The sequence below is a fragment of the Podarcis gaigeae genome (genome assembly GCF_964106915.1).
Source record: "Podarcis gaigeae genome assembly, chromosome: 12".
NCBI classification, from domain to species: domain Eukaryota; kingdom Metazoa; phylum Chordata; class Lepidosauria; order Squamata; family Lacertidae; genus Podarcis; species Podarcis gaigeae.
The window spans coordinates 52,651,409-52,664,988 of NC_139688.1; positions in this window are offsets into that span (position 1 = coordinate 52,651,409).

Below are 13,580 nucleotides of genomic sequence, written 5' to 3' on the forward strand. Positions count from 1 at the left end.
CTATTCTTAAAAACAAACAAACCACAATGACACAAAAACAAGGAAGTCTGAAAGCTTTTCAACTCACTGTGGGAAAAACATGAAATGAACAGATAGATATAAAGCTGATAGATAGATAGATAGATGATAGATAGAACATAGAGGAAGAGGTTGAAAAGAGGGGTTTGTTTCTTACAGAATGTAGCCAGAAGGTCAATCAATGAAAGTAACAGTGGTTGGTGTGTGACATTAGTATGCAGACCACAAATTAATCCAGAATCCAATCAAGTGGATTCAAGATCCAATCAGTGTGGGTGTAACCCACCCCAGACAAGCTAGCCGCTCGTGATGAATAGGTATGGCAAGATCAATAGTGTAATAACCACCTAAAGAGGAACAATTGTTTTCTGCACTCAGCTAGCCATTCGCAGGATTTGTCGTGACTAAATTCTACAGGGTCACATTTGCTAATGGATTTCACATTGCAGTCCGCCCCCCCCCCCGAGGTTTTCCATTGGAGAATGGCAAATTTTAGGGTCTTCTACAGAATATTGTCTGAGATTAAAATGAATTCTGGGCTACCATTTAAAAAATATCAATTTCTGTCAGTTTTCAGATAAGCAAACAGTTCAGAAAAGCAAGAAAAGAAAAAAAACCCCAAACCCAACCCTCAAAAGCAAAATTAAAAAATATAACAGTATTTATAGAATAGTATTCATAAAAGAAAGGATACCATAAGCAGGAGTACCAGTTGTGGGGTGTATTGAATCGAATAGGTCCCTTAATAATTTTAGAGATTTGTTCAAAAACTTCAGACCAAGATACATTTACTAGTGAATAGTTCCAACGTAAGTACCATCAGTGGAATACAGCACCATTACATTTGCCACTGTTCATGTCTTGGGTCACTGCCAAACTTTTGCTATTTGTGGGTGGAATTCAGTCACATACTGGCAAATTAAAGTTGCACAACAAAAGTGGATTTTGCACTCCGGTGCTTTTGCGCAACAAACCCTTTAGAAAAACCTATCTTTCGCAGTATGGAAAATGATGGGGAAACGACCTTGTAAGTATGAGATGATAATATCTTGATGCAATATTGTATAACTTCTGAGCCCAGCAATAAAGAGCCCGTGCTGTATAGCCTCCATGCAAATGTTCTGCCAACAAATCAGAAGGAATGCTCAATAAATAGGTAATCTGGAAGCAACCTTAGACCTATGGATATGAGTTCTAAGGAGTTAATGGAAGAATTAACCTCTGTGTAAGGATATAGTTTCTTAAATAGCTGTCTCTTTTCAGGACTAAAAAGTTATAATGCCATTCAGGCAACAGAAGGAAGCAAATTCCACAGAGACTGCAATGCCACGAAGAGTCATTTGTTTGAAAATGGCATTTCTGCAGGGAAGGAGAAGGCAACATAAAGCAGGATTAAATATAAGAGGAAAAACAGATGTGAATCAAGCTATAAACCTGCACTGACAATAATTGTAAATTGCTTTGAAGTATCTTATTCCACCAGCCTTCCCTTCAGGGGAAGGTGCAGATTTAAAGAGCAGCAGAGAAGCCCTAATTTCTCTCAATATCATATGTTTTATTAATCCACAGCATAGCAGCCTGGATATAATCGCTTCTAAAACAAAACACATTGCTTCATAAATGTTTGATAAGAAACATCTCCTTTTGAATAGGCCTATACTTTAAGATGAGGGGTGTATCTTATTGCAGCTGAAAAAGTTTGCTCATGGAGAGCAGTGATTACAAGTACAATATAAGATGCAAAAATGTTTCTTTCTAAACTTTGCCATTTTCAATCTCTCTTTAAAAATATATATTAGGAAACACTTCATCTGTCTGAATCTGGGCGGAGGATTAAGAATGCGACATGATGTGGCCCTAGTGTGGGGATGGAGAACCTGGTGCCCTCAAAATTTTGGACTCCAAGTCCCATCAGCTTCATCCAATATAGCCAAGGATCATGGAGAATGGGATCTGTAGTCCAGCAATGCCTAGACGTTGCCCATCCTTGACCCAGCAGCACCATGAACACTACAAAACTCTGCCTATTAGAATAAAAGGCCTATGCATGCGTCACACTCACTCACCCAGCCATTGAGGGCCCCCTCAAGACTCTACAGGCCTACAGGGTACAAGAAATCTTAGTTACCAAAGGCAGGAGATCAACAGTGGAATGATTGCCAGGAAAGCTTGCATGGCTTGTCTGTGTAAGTACATCAAGGCCCACCCAGTGGGATAGTTAGGTAATTTTAGAGTCTGGTCTTACAGGTCTTACTGGGGCAGTTAAGTACTGTCTATCACAGAATTCATTTCACTTCAAAATGTGGAAACTCAGTCCTGCTGGGTTTGGAGATCCTCCTTCTTGTTCTGCGATGTGTGGAGTCCAGGATATCTGTCCCCCAACCCCTGCCCTGACTCCACCACTAGCCAACCAGAGAATAAAGGAAGAGGATTCAAATTAGATGAATCCTACTGGTATGGTTGAGGAACGCGGGTGGCGCTGTGGGTTAAACCACAGAGCCCAGGACTTGTCGATCAGAAGGTCGGCGGTTCAAATCACCGCAACAGGGTGAGCTCCCGTTGCTCAGTCCCTGCTCCTGCCAACCTAGCAGTTCGAAAGCACGTCAAAGTCAAGTAGATAAATAGGTACTGCTCCGGCGGGAAGGTAAATGGCGTTTTCGTGTGCTGCTCTGGTTCACCAGAAGTGACTTAGTCCTGCTGGCCACATGACCCGGAAGGTGTACGCCGTCTCCATTGGCCAATAAAGCGAGATGAGCGGCGCAACCCCAGAGGCGGCCACGACTGGACCTAATGGTCAGGGGTCCCTTTATCTTTACTGGTATGGTTAAGGGACTTCCTTTTTGTATAATTACTATATTTTGGCAGGTCTGCAAGGTAACAGGGTCATAAAGCTACATATACTCAAGAGGTTACGCCATGAACTGATCAACAACTGCTTGAACAAATAAACAAAAAGGGATCAGGACTTCTGCGCTGTTGGATTCCGGCTCCAATTCCTGACACCGGAAAGTCATTCTGCCCCTTTAAGAGCCTAAACGATAGGAAGCTGCTTCTACTGAGTTAGACCACTGGTCCATCTAATTCAGCATTGTCTACACTGACTGGAAGCAGCTATCCAGGGTTTCAGATAGGGGGCTCTCTCAGTCTTACCTGGCGATGTGATGGATTGGATTGAGCCTGGGACCATCTGCAAGCAAAACATGTGTTCTACCAGGGAAAAATAGCAACTATCCAGACTTCCACAGCACTGAACAAGATGGAAGGAACTTCACCTCTTGATCTTCTCTCACCATGTTTGAACCATGTACTGGCAACCTTAGCATAAATGCCACATTTGCATCTTTTTGATAAGGAGCTGATCAGAAGAATAATGCAATAAACCTTTTTTTCCTCTTCTTTTTTTTTTTGCTGTGCTGTATTTTTTCAGAAAGCAGGTGATGGATTCCATGTTTTAATGTACTTCTCTGAACATCGCAATCTAGCAGGCATAAAGCTAGCCGCCTTCTTTCTTCTTGGGTCTTTCACTTGTACTGCTCCACATCAGTAAACTGCTGGTATCCTGGTGCCCCTGCTGATAAGTTTCTGCAACTCACTCTAAGTCCTTGATCACTCCTTGCAAACCACTTTGTTAAGCAGAGATGTGTTACAGTTAAACACAGGATGGTGCTAATGTGTCACAATATGAGCACAGAAGATGTACTTGGATGTGTGCATGCGAGAGAAAATGGACTGAAAATACAGGAAACACTCATTCCTCCTCTCATCAGAAGCCTGTGTATTTAAATATATGCAGATAGCGTGTCCTACAAAAGTCTCTCTCTCTCTCTCTCTCTCTCTCTCTCTCTCTCTCTCTCTCTCCCTCCCTCTGATTCTGATGCCTCTTTATTCTGTGCATCTGCACCCCTACTGCTGAACAATTCACCCAGGCAATTAAACAAAAAGAGAGATGTGTGCATCTAGCTGCATTGGATCCATGATAGCAACTCACTTTCTTATGTTCTCTGGAGTTCTAGAATTCTAGCACAACAAAACAAGTTGGCTTCTGTAAGCAAGTTGTCTTTGCAGAAAGCAGAAGAACGGTAAGCTATCGTTCAGCGGGGGGGAGTCACTGTATTAGGAGGAGATTAGAGCTAATGCGGTTCACAAAGCAAAGCATAATGAACCCTATAAATCTAAGGTATTAGAGTGTATTACTCCATGAATGATTCGGTTTGATGGTAAAGAAGCAACTTAATCCGGTTTAAAGAAGGATGTTTATTTGACAAGGATAAAAATAAAAGGAATGAATTTGCAGTCTTTTTTCTTCTGGACAACTCTCTACCTGTACTTCACATGCTGCAGGAAATTGGGGTTGAAAGAAGTAATTGAAACACAGTAATTAAACAAATGTGACGTATTATTAATCCAAGGGAAATCAACAAACCACAAGGCGCATGCTCTATTCTCCTTGAAGAATGGGACCTGGGCTTGGATTTCAGTCTCGGCTGAGGATCAAAACAGTACATGCATCCATGTTTTCATTGTACAGAAGGATAGAGAACCTGCAGCCCATTTGCATGACCCCTAACCTAACTTTGTGGAGCTGGCAAGGATAAAGCAAAATGGGGAGAGGGGAGAAGGAGGGGGATAGAGCTGCCCATTTGCAACTCTGGCCCTGATCATCACTGGGATGCAGCCTCAAGAGATTACCATGAGGAAACAAAAGGGGGCTCTTCACCCATAATATAGAAAACATATCTTCAAAGCTGAGCTTTTCATTGTGGTTCGGCAGACAATTTTGTGAAAGCTGCTGGGAAGAATGAATGAATGTCTACCTTTACAGTTGAAATCGAGGCATCAGACCTGCTCAATCATAGCTAAAAGGCACTGGGTTTTCACCAATGTAATCTGACAGAGTTCAGCTTTCATTACACGGTGTGAGAAACTAATCCCATTCAACTGGCTTTGAACCCACTCAAAATAGAAGCTCTCTGCTAATTAGCCCCCCTTGCCTATTTACATCTCATTGCTTCCTTCTGTATATTTAACACCACACAATTGCTCTTTCCTGTGATAAATTAGAAAGGGGATGAGGGAAAAGACACACGTCAATGTCAATGTCGGCGGAACTGAACTTGGTGGGTTTTACAGTTGGCACCAAAAGGGAAAAAAGAAAAGGCAATTGTCTCCAATTGTTCCCAGAATACTCCTCATCAATCTCTTTAACTGAGGCCTTGGTAACTGTGGTGGGCTTAATCACCAAGAAACAGTCCAGAGTTAGTGCAGGTTTTGTGTCAAACTCTGCCAGAAAGTTGCATGAATTTGGGTCTGGAGCAGGGAAGAGGAACAGATGACAAAGGAATATGTTAGGTAAACGATCGTTATTTGCATAAGGATTTTTCCCTCCCGTGTTTGGTGCTAAGATGATGTTCTAACCGGTTCTTTTAATCACACAAATGAATAGTGCCTGCAAATGCCTTGACATTTTATACACCTTCTTTTGACATTAATCAAGATTAATCAAGTCACGATAATCCAAGAGATGACACTAATCATGCCAGCTCTCTGCCTTCTTCTCCGGGTTTGTGTAAATATGGCAACAGCTGTAGCTCCCGCCACATTCTTATTTTGTGACAATAGCGTTCAAAGGAAAACAATCCAATTGGTATCCCCTTAAAGGCCAGCTGGGAGGCCCTGCTGTGGGAGAAGCTGCCCCACCCCTGGTTTGTGCCAGTGTAACATAGCTATGACTCTGTGCTCCTCCAGCAGCAAAGCAGAAAGCACAAGGGCAGCCAACTGTCAGGATGCTGTCAGCGTTCCTGGCTGGTTGCCCAGGAAAATATGAAGCCAAGGAAAAGTTTCTTACCGTCCTTTTTTATTTCAATCTTTACAGAGAGAGGTTCTAGAACCCAGCCTCTTGGATAATGGTGTTGTTCCAAGTGAATCTCCACTCCCCATCTCTCCCACTTCCTCATTCATCACTTCTTCTTTTTAAATATTTTATATTGCAAATATACAAGCATACAAACATGGTCACTCATCACTTCTATGGGTGCTGCTACATGCCCTCTGTCTCTGAGCAATTTGCTCTCCTACTTTTAAGGCTCGCCGGGTTCTGGGAGATGAAGGGTCTGGAATGCTTTCAAATGACAACGTGTCTGCAAGGTGTTGCTTTGACTCTCCCACAATTTCCCAACTTTCCCCCTCACCTGCCTCTGAGCTGCGACCTCCCACAAACCCCTGTTGTAAATCTATACAGTGGTACCTTGGGTTACATGCGCTTCAGGTTACATACGCTTCAGTTTACAGACTCCGCTAACCCAGAAATAGTACCTCGGGTTAAGAACTTTGCTTCAGGATGAGAACAGAAGTCGTGCTCCAGCGGCGCGGTAGCAGCAGGAGGCCCCATTAGCTAAAGTGGTGCTTCAGGTTAAGAACGGACCTCCGGAACGAATTAAGTACTTAACCCGAGGTACCCTGTACTGCCTTCCTCCTCCCCGGAAGGGTAAGGATGGGGAGGTGGTCTCCACCATTCCTCATCTGCCCAGTCCCTGACACGAACACTGCAGAGCCAGCATCCACAGAGCCCCTGGTAACTCCATCAGTAGTCATGAGCTCCCTCTCTGAAAACACTCCCTTAAGACCACTTGTCAATAAAAGCAATTGGCACAAATGAATGACAAATTAATAGTCACAATGGCTATGTTCTGCCTGCACTGTCAGAGGCAGAATGCCTCTGAAAACCAGCTGCTAAGAATCCCCTTCATGGATGTGGCGAAGGGGCTTGAATAACTCAGAGAAGCTATGAACTATGCCGAGCAGGGCACCCAAGATGAACAGGTCATAGTGGAGAGTTTTGACCAAACGTGATCCACTTGGAGGAGGAACCAGCAAGCCACTCCAGTATCCCTGCCAAGAAAACTCCATGGACAAAGACAACAGGCATATAAAAGTTACTCCCTGGAAAAGACCCTGATGTTGGGAAAGATGGAGGGCACAAAGAGAAGGGGACGACAGAGGATGAGATGGTTGGACAGTGTTCTCGAAGCTACCAGCATGAGTTTGACCAAACTGCGGGAGGCAGTGGAAGACAGGAGTGCCTGGCGTGCTCTGGTCTATGGGGTCACGAAGAGTCGGTCATGACTAAACGACTAAACAACAACAAGAAGAAGAACCACAAATGGGGAGCTGTTGCACTCAAGTCCTGCTTGTTGTTGTCTACTTGGCCACCTTGAGAACAGGATGCTGAACTAGATGGGCCTTTGACCCATCAATGTTCAGCTGTAGAAAATTCAAATGGCACACATTTATGTGCCAGGCATGCCTCTGTATATATATGAGTAAATATAGCTCAAAGTTGTATTTTAAAGATTTGCCCGAAAGTCTAATCAGTCTAAATAAAAGGTCCAGAGATATGCATCATCTCATCAAGGTTAGGTCGTGGACAGCAGTCTGAGGCATCCAGGAACCAAGTTTCTGAAGGTGTGGTAGAAGCCAGGACTCAGGACCAAATGGCAAACCAGGAGACAGGAGCATGGCAGGCCTGACCAAAGATACTGGAGCACACTGGAGCTCAGGAGGACAATATTATTCAATCAAGAATCAGTTGAAACAGGAAGCTTTCATACTCCTTCCTGACCAGGATCCAGTGGTGAGCAGAGCCAGTCCTGGGCCTGAAGGTCTTTCACTGATATTTCTGCTACCCGCAGTCCAGCGGTTCACCAAAAGAGGCAGCTGTTGCACACAGATCCAGCAGCTCATGCTATATCCATACTCAGAGGAGGAAACAATCTAAGCCACAGATTCATAACGAAGCCACATCTTCTCAATGTGAGCATACCCTGGGCAGGATAATATCACTGCAAAGATGAAAGGGGAGCTTGTTTGCCATGATAAAGCTTAGGGAGGTACGGTCAGCCCAACTGATCTGCCAACAAAGCTTATCTCTGAGAATGCACACAACTCACTTTAATGAATTGGCTGGTCTAAATACATTTGCATCTCTAAAAATAGCATTTCGTTTTGCAATTAGCATATTTTCAATTAAGGCTCCGTGGCCTATGATGAAATGAGAAACATGAACATTAACCACTAATAGCTCCGTCATGGCAAATTACATAAACGAAACTGACAAATGATATGAACTTGTTTCAAGTACAGTATCTTGCCTTGTCTACTGAAGAAAGAGATAAAAAACAAACAAACCAAAATAAAGATAGACACATGCAAATACACATGTGCTGAAAGAAATCTAGGCACAAGAGGGAGGTGATGCCTCTTCCCATGAGACAATTTGGATGATACAGTTTGATTGAGAAGTTGGTGGTCTCATTTTAGTTATTAATTTATATTTCACCCTTCCTCCCAAAGGAGTCCAGGGTGGCAAACAAATCATAAAACAATAAAAACAATCATAAAAACAATTCCAGACAAAGACCAGGAAGATCTCAACCTAAGAGGCTTCAACACACAGAAAGGACAAGACATAGATGGTGCCTGTCAAATATTCAATGAGAGGAAATTCCAAAGGCTGGAGGCCACAACACTAAAGGCCTGATTCCTGCATTGTGCGGACTGGACTTCCTGTTAAGATTGTCTCACCCCTTATATACCCAATCTTTCAGGTATCCTGGTCCCAAGCTGCATAGGCCTTTGCCCAGGCAGGTGCATTATGTGACCCATGAGAGAAGAAAACAACAAGACTGTAAAACGGTGATGGGATGAAATCAGGCTCAATTTTTATTGGCAGCAGAAGGAAGGGCAAGGGTTGGCATGACATTGGTTCCCAGAATCAGTTCATCATTCCACAAGCCCCATGTTGATGGAATTGATCCGCCAGGTTTGGACAGACCCAAACCTGTACCATGGGAGTTGGCCAGTGTTGAACCTTGCTGTGGTGCAAGCCAAGCAAGCAAGGTCTCACTGGGTGACCAGGATACGGATTCTAACCAGGCAGACACCCAACACCAAGCTTGGGGGTGCCATGGTCAATCTTCTCCTCAGGCCCCTTATGGGAGCCTCCCATCCTATGTGGATCCTGCCCAGTGCCACTTCCATCTTCATACAAACAACATTCTTCACCTAACAAAGGAAGGCCATAATTTCAATGAGGGAGAGGTCATTGAACCAAATGCCAATCAGGTTGAGAGAGAAAAATCCTTTCCTGCCCTGTCAACCAGCAACCCAAAATTGCTCAGTGAAGGCTCTAACCCGAGGGTGGAAGGGTGGGAACTGAGAAGCTCTCAAGACAAATGGCCCTGAGCTCCAGGAGAAGCAGCCTTATATAGGCTTTCCCCTCCCCTTTGCAAAGGCTCATGGGACAGCTTTTTCCCATGAGCCCACCACACAAACAAGATGCTGGACAAAACCTTGCCCAGTATTTTGCTGCAGTCTATGGGCCACAGAAGATCAAACCTATCCATTCTTAAGGAAATCAGCCCTGAGTGCTCACTGGAAGGACAGATCCTGAAGCTGAGGCTCCAAGACTTTGGCCACCTCATGAGAAGAGAAGACTCCCTGGAAAAGACCCTGATGTTGGGAAAGATGGAGGGCACAAGGAGAAGGGGACAACAGAGGACGAGATGGTTGGACAGTGTTCTTGAAGCTACAAACATGAGTCTGACCAAACTGCGGGAGGCAGTGGAAGACAGGAGTGCCTGGTGTGCTCTGGTCCATGGGGTCATGAAGAGTCGGACACGACTAGACAACAAAAATGGGCGTGGGCACTGCTGGGCAAAGGCAGCCCATGCTTATTGGGAATGGAACAAGGCTTATACCCCAAAACCAGTACCTTGAACTTAGCCCAGTAGCTAATTTGCAGTCTTATTTGTTGTTTGGTTCATATGAAACCACTTAACAATTGGTCCCTGTAGCCCAGGGCTGCCTTGCCAGGACTCTGGCTGGTGATGGTTCTCAGAGGCCTCCGATGGGAGTCTTCCCAGCACTCTTATCTGAGAACCTTTTAATTAGGACAAGCCATCCTTAACAGAGATGCCTGGGATTGAACCTGGAGCCGCAGCTGTGCAGAGCATAAGCTCTGCTGCTCAGCCTTCCCTTCTATAGCAAGGCATAACAATATTGTTGCAGTCTAATGGCATAATTTCGTTGCCAGCTAAAGTTCAGATAATAGCATTATCATCTCATCTTCACTGTCCAGTAGTCTGTAATTGCTACAGCTTTCCCAGAAATTCTGCCCACAATTTAATACTCCCTTTGCTTGCCGATTTACCTCTCTGGAGATCTGTCTAACCTGCTTTCTCTGAACCAAACCAGACACATGTAATGCATTTTATTTATACTAGACGCCTAGCCTGCATTCTTCCCTTCCAATGCAAAGCGCCTAACAAGAATACAGAAAAGCATTTATTACAGCCATCAGGGTTAAATAAAAATCACACCATAAATAAAGGAATAAAATAAAACAACTCCATAAAACTGCTGTAAAAAATATGCGAGAGTATTGTAAAAAATAAATTTAAAAAAATTCTAAGGTTCCATCCAAATGATTAGGAGCATGATAAAGTGGAGTAATAAATTCATTGTAATGCTGAAATGGGTTGTTTGCTTGCCTGGTACAGTGTTGGGCTCAAGTGGGCTTCTCTCAGGAGAGAACACTATTCGGAGATGCAAGGATTAAATCTGGGACTTTCTCTATGCAAAGCAATCTGCTCTACCAATGTGCAACGCCCATTCGTTTTCAATACCGGAGTCTTGATTTTCAGGATATCTTCATACTCCTGCTATCGAGTGTTGGAATCGGGAATATTAGAATTTGGGTTGACACCTTCTAAGCCTGACACCACTGGAAACATTATTTGTTGCAAATTATTTGCTGAGCTGTAATGATGAAGATAACCTTTCAGATCTCTCGGAATGCAAATACAACGGAGACAGACACCAACTGTGGGGAGAAACTTGCCTCCAAAAGGTTAATCTGTTTCCTGAGTTTAAAAAACTCATTAGTACGGAGCTGTCATTCTAAATCTCTACTCACAGGAAAAGTTGAGCAAATCGCTACATGGCCCATCGTGTTTTAGTCATTAGCCACTCTTCATTTACTGATTTCCTTTTCCTTCCACTATTTATCTGGGGTCTTGTGTAAGCCCATAGCTTATCTGGTCTATCCCTGTTATTTTCACATTTGATCTCTCATTTCTTGGTTGTCTTGTTTACCATCAATACATTTCAGCTGAAGCTTGAGCTAAGATTTGGCAGTTTGGCTCATCTATGCAAATATTCATCATTTCCTTCGAAAAAGAAGATGGGTGAAAATGAAGTGAAGGTGAGGAGCATCGTGTGTTTTATCTAACGGTGGAACTAGCATTCATTACCAGACTGCTATAACGCTAAGGGTATATGTTTCCTCCACTGCAGAAGAACAGGACTAAAGATGGGGGAGAAATCCATTTCAGTTCATGAATCTAAAGGTGAATCTAACTAATTCACACTTTATTAAACAATTTGCAAACTGAAACACAGCTGTCCTTCAGAATTCATGCGTCTCTGAATTTTGTGATGAAGTTCTCTAACCAAACAATGCAGGCAAGCATGCATATATTAGGGGAAAGGTTGCATAAATGCATATATTTGTGGAAATAACACACACAAATGCATTTTATTGGGAAAATTGCTTGCAGAATATATGTATGTTAGGCAACACTGCATGCAAGTCTGTGCACATTAGGAGAAATAAGCAGTAAAACACTGTTGAATTTTCACGACAGTCTCAAACTCAGCCGGTCAGTTCTGATTGAACTCCAGCATCCAAGAATCTGGAGGAGAAAATCTGGGGCCCAGACCCCTCCAGCCCCCCCAATTAACTGTGCCGAGCCACCCAGCCTCTTTCTCCACCACCGTAAGGTGCCCGATTGCCTATGTACCTCCTTCTCTCCCGGGGTGCCCTCCTTCCTCTCCTCCCCTCCTACAGCCTCGACCTGGACCCGGTGCCCCACAAGCCCTCTGCCATGGGGAGGGGGGAGGACTTGGTCACTGCCTGCTTGCATCTCGGCAAGGAGAGGAGGGGTGCTGTGTGGGCTGGGTCTGCTGTCATCCCCTGGCCAACCCCCCTGGCTCAGCCACTCAGCACCGTCCCCAGCCCGGACAGCACCGCCTCCTGCGTCCTTTTGCGTCCTTTATTCAAGTTGGTGCCACTGTCTAGTACCCAGGGATCCCCGTTCCCCTATTAACCCATAACAAGGTACGCGGGTGGCGGTATGGGTTAAACCACAGAGCCTAGGACTTGCCGATCAGAAGGTCGTGGTTCGAATCCCCACCACGGGGTGAGCTCCCGTTGCTCGGTCCCTGCTCCTGCCAACCTCGCAGTTTAAAAGCACGTCAAAGTGCAAGTAGATAAATAGGGACCGTTACGGCGGGAAGGTAAATGGCATTTACGTGCGCTGCTCTGGAAGCTGTACGCCGGCTCCCTCGGCCAATAAAGCGAGATGAGCACCGCAACCCCAGAGTCGGTCACAACTAGACCTAATGGTCAGGGGTCCCTTTACCTTTAATGTTTTATCCATTTTCAGCTTTTATAGGTATTTCATTGGTGTTCTCAGCACAGGGCAAATGAGCATCAAATATGAATACAGTGGTACCTCAGGTTACATACGCTTCAGGTTACAGACACTGCTAACCCAGAAATAGTACCTCCGGTTAAGAACTTTGCTTCAGGATGAGAACAGAAATCGTGCTCTGGCGGCAGCGGGAGGCCCCATTAGCTAAAGTGGTGCTTCAAGTTAAGAACAGTTTCAGGTTAAGAACGGACCTCCAGAACAAATTAAGTACTTAACCCGAGGTACCACTGTACTGAAAATACCCTTACAGCTTAGTTGCATGAAAGGGAGCCATTTCTCTCTGATGTCATGCAGAGTTGGAAAATTATTATATTTTTACTTTTATCAACAATGATATTTTCTCCTTGCGAGAAAGTCTTAACAAAAACATCTCTAGATCTCTTGTTGTGCAAAGAGACATACAGCAATTTCCCCAGTTTGGGAAAATGCATGGTCTGAAAACAGATCATTTGCCCCTGTTTTACATTTACCTGCATGTCACATACCTCTAAATGATTGTGCAATTAAATTTTAATATTCTTTTCTGTAATTGTAGCAAGTCTGGAGTTCTGGAAAGCCACAAAGCATTTATCAAGGCTCAAAAGGTATAAATATGCATATTTATGCAGACTCTCACCCCATGAACCTCTCAGGAAAAGCCTTTGATCACAAAATCAATACAGAAACATGGTGACAATCAACTTCAATGCAACACAGGAAATCTAAGACTCGCACTTGTAGTTCAAAGCCCGTGTCAATCAAACGTGTGCCTCCTTTTTACTTTATGGCAGGAAGACACAGGGTTCAAGAGCATATTGAGGTGGGAGGAAACACGACATGAGCAACTGGAAAATGTAGCCTCAATTGCACACTGTGAATTGGGGGTAGTATTCACCTAAATTTTACTCAGAGTAGTCACAGCGAAATTAATAAGCATGACTACATTAGATCAGAGCATCTTAAAAAGCAGAGACATCACCTTACCAACAAAGGTCCGTATAGTTAAAGCCATGGTTTTCCCAGTAGTGATGT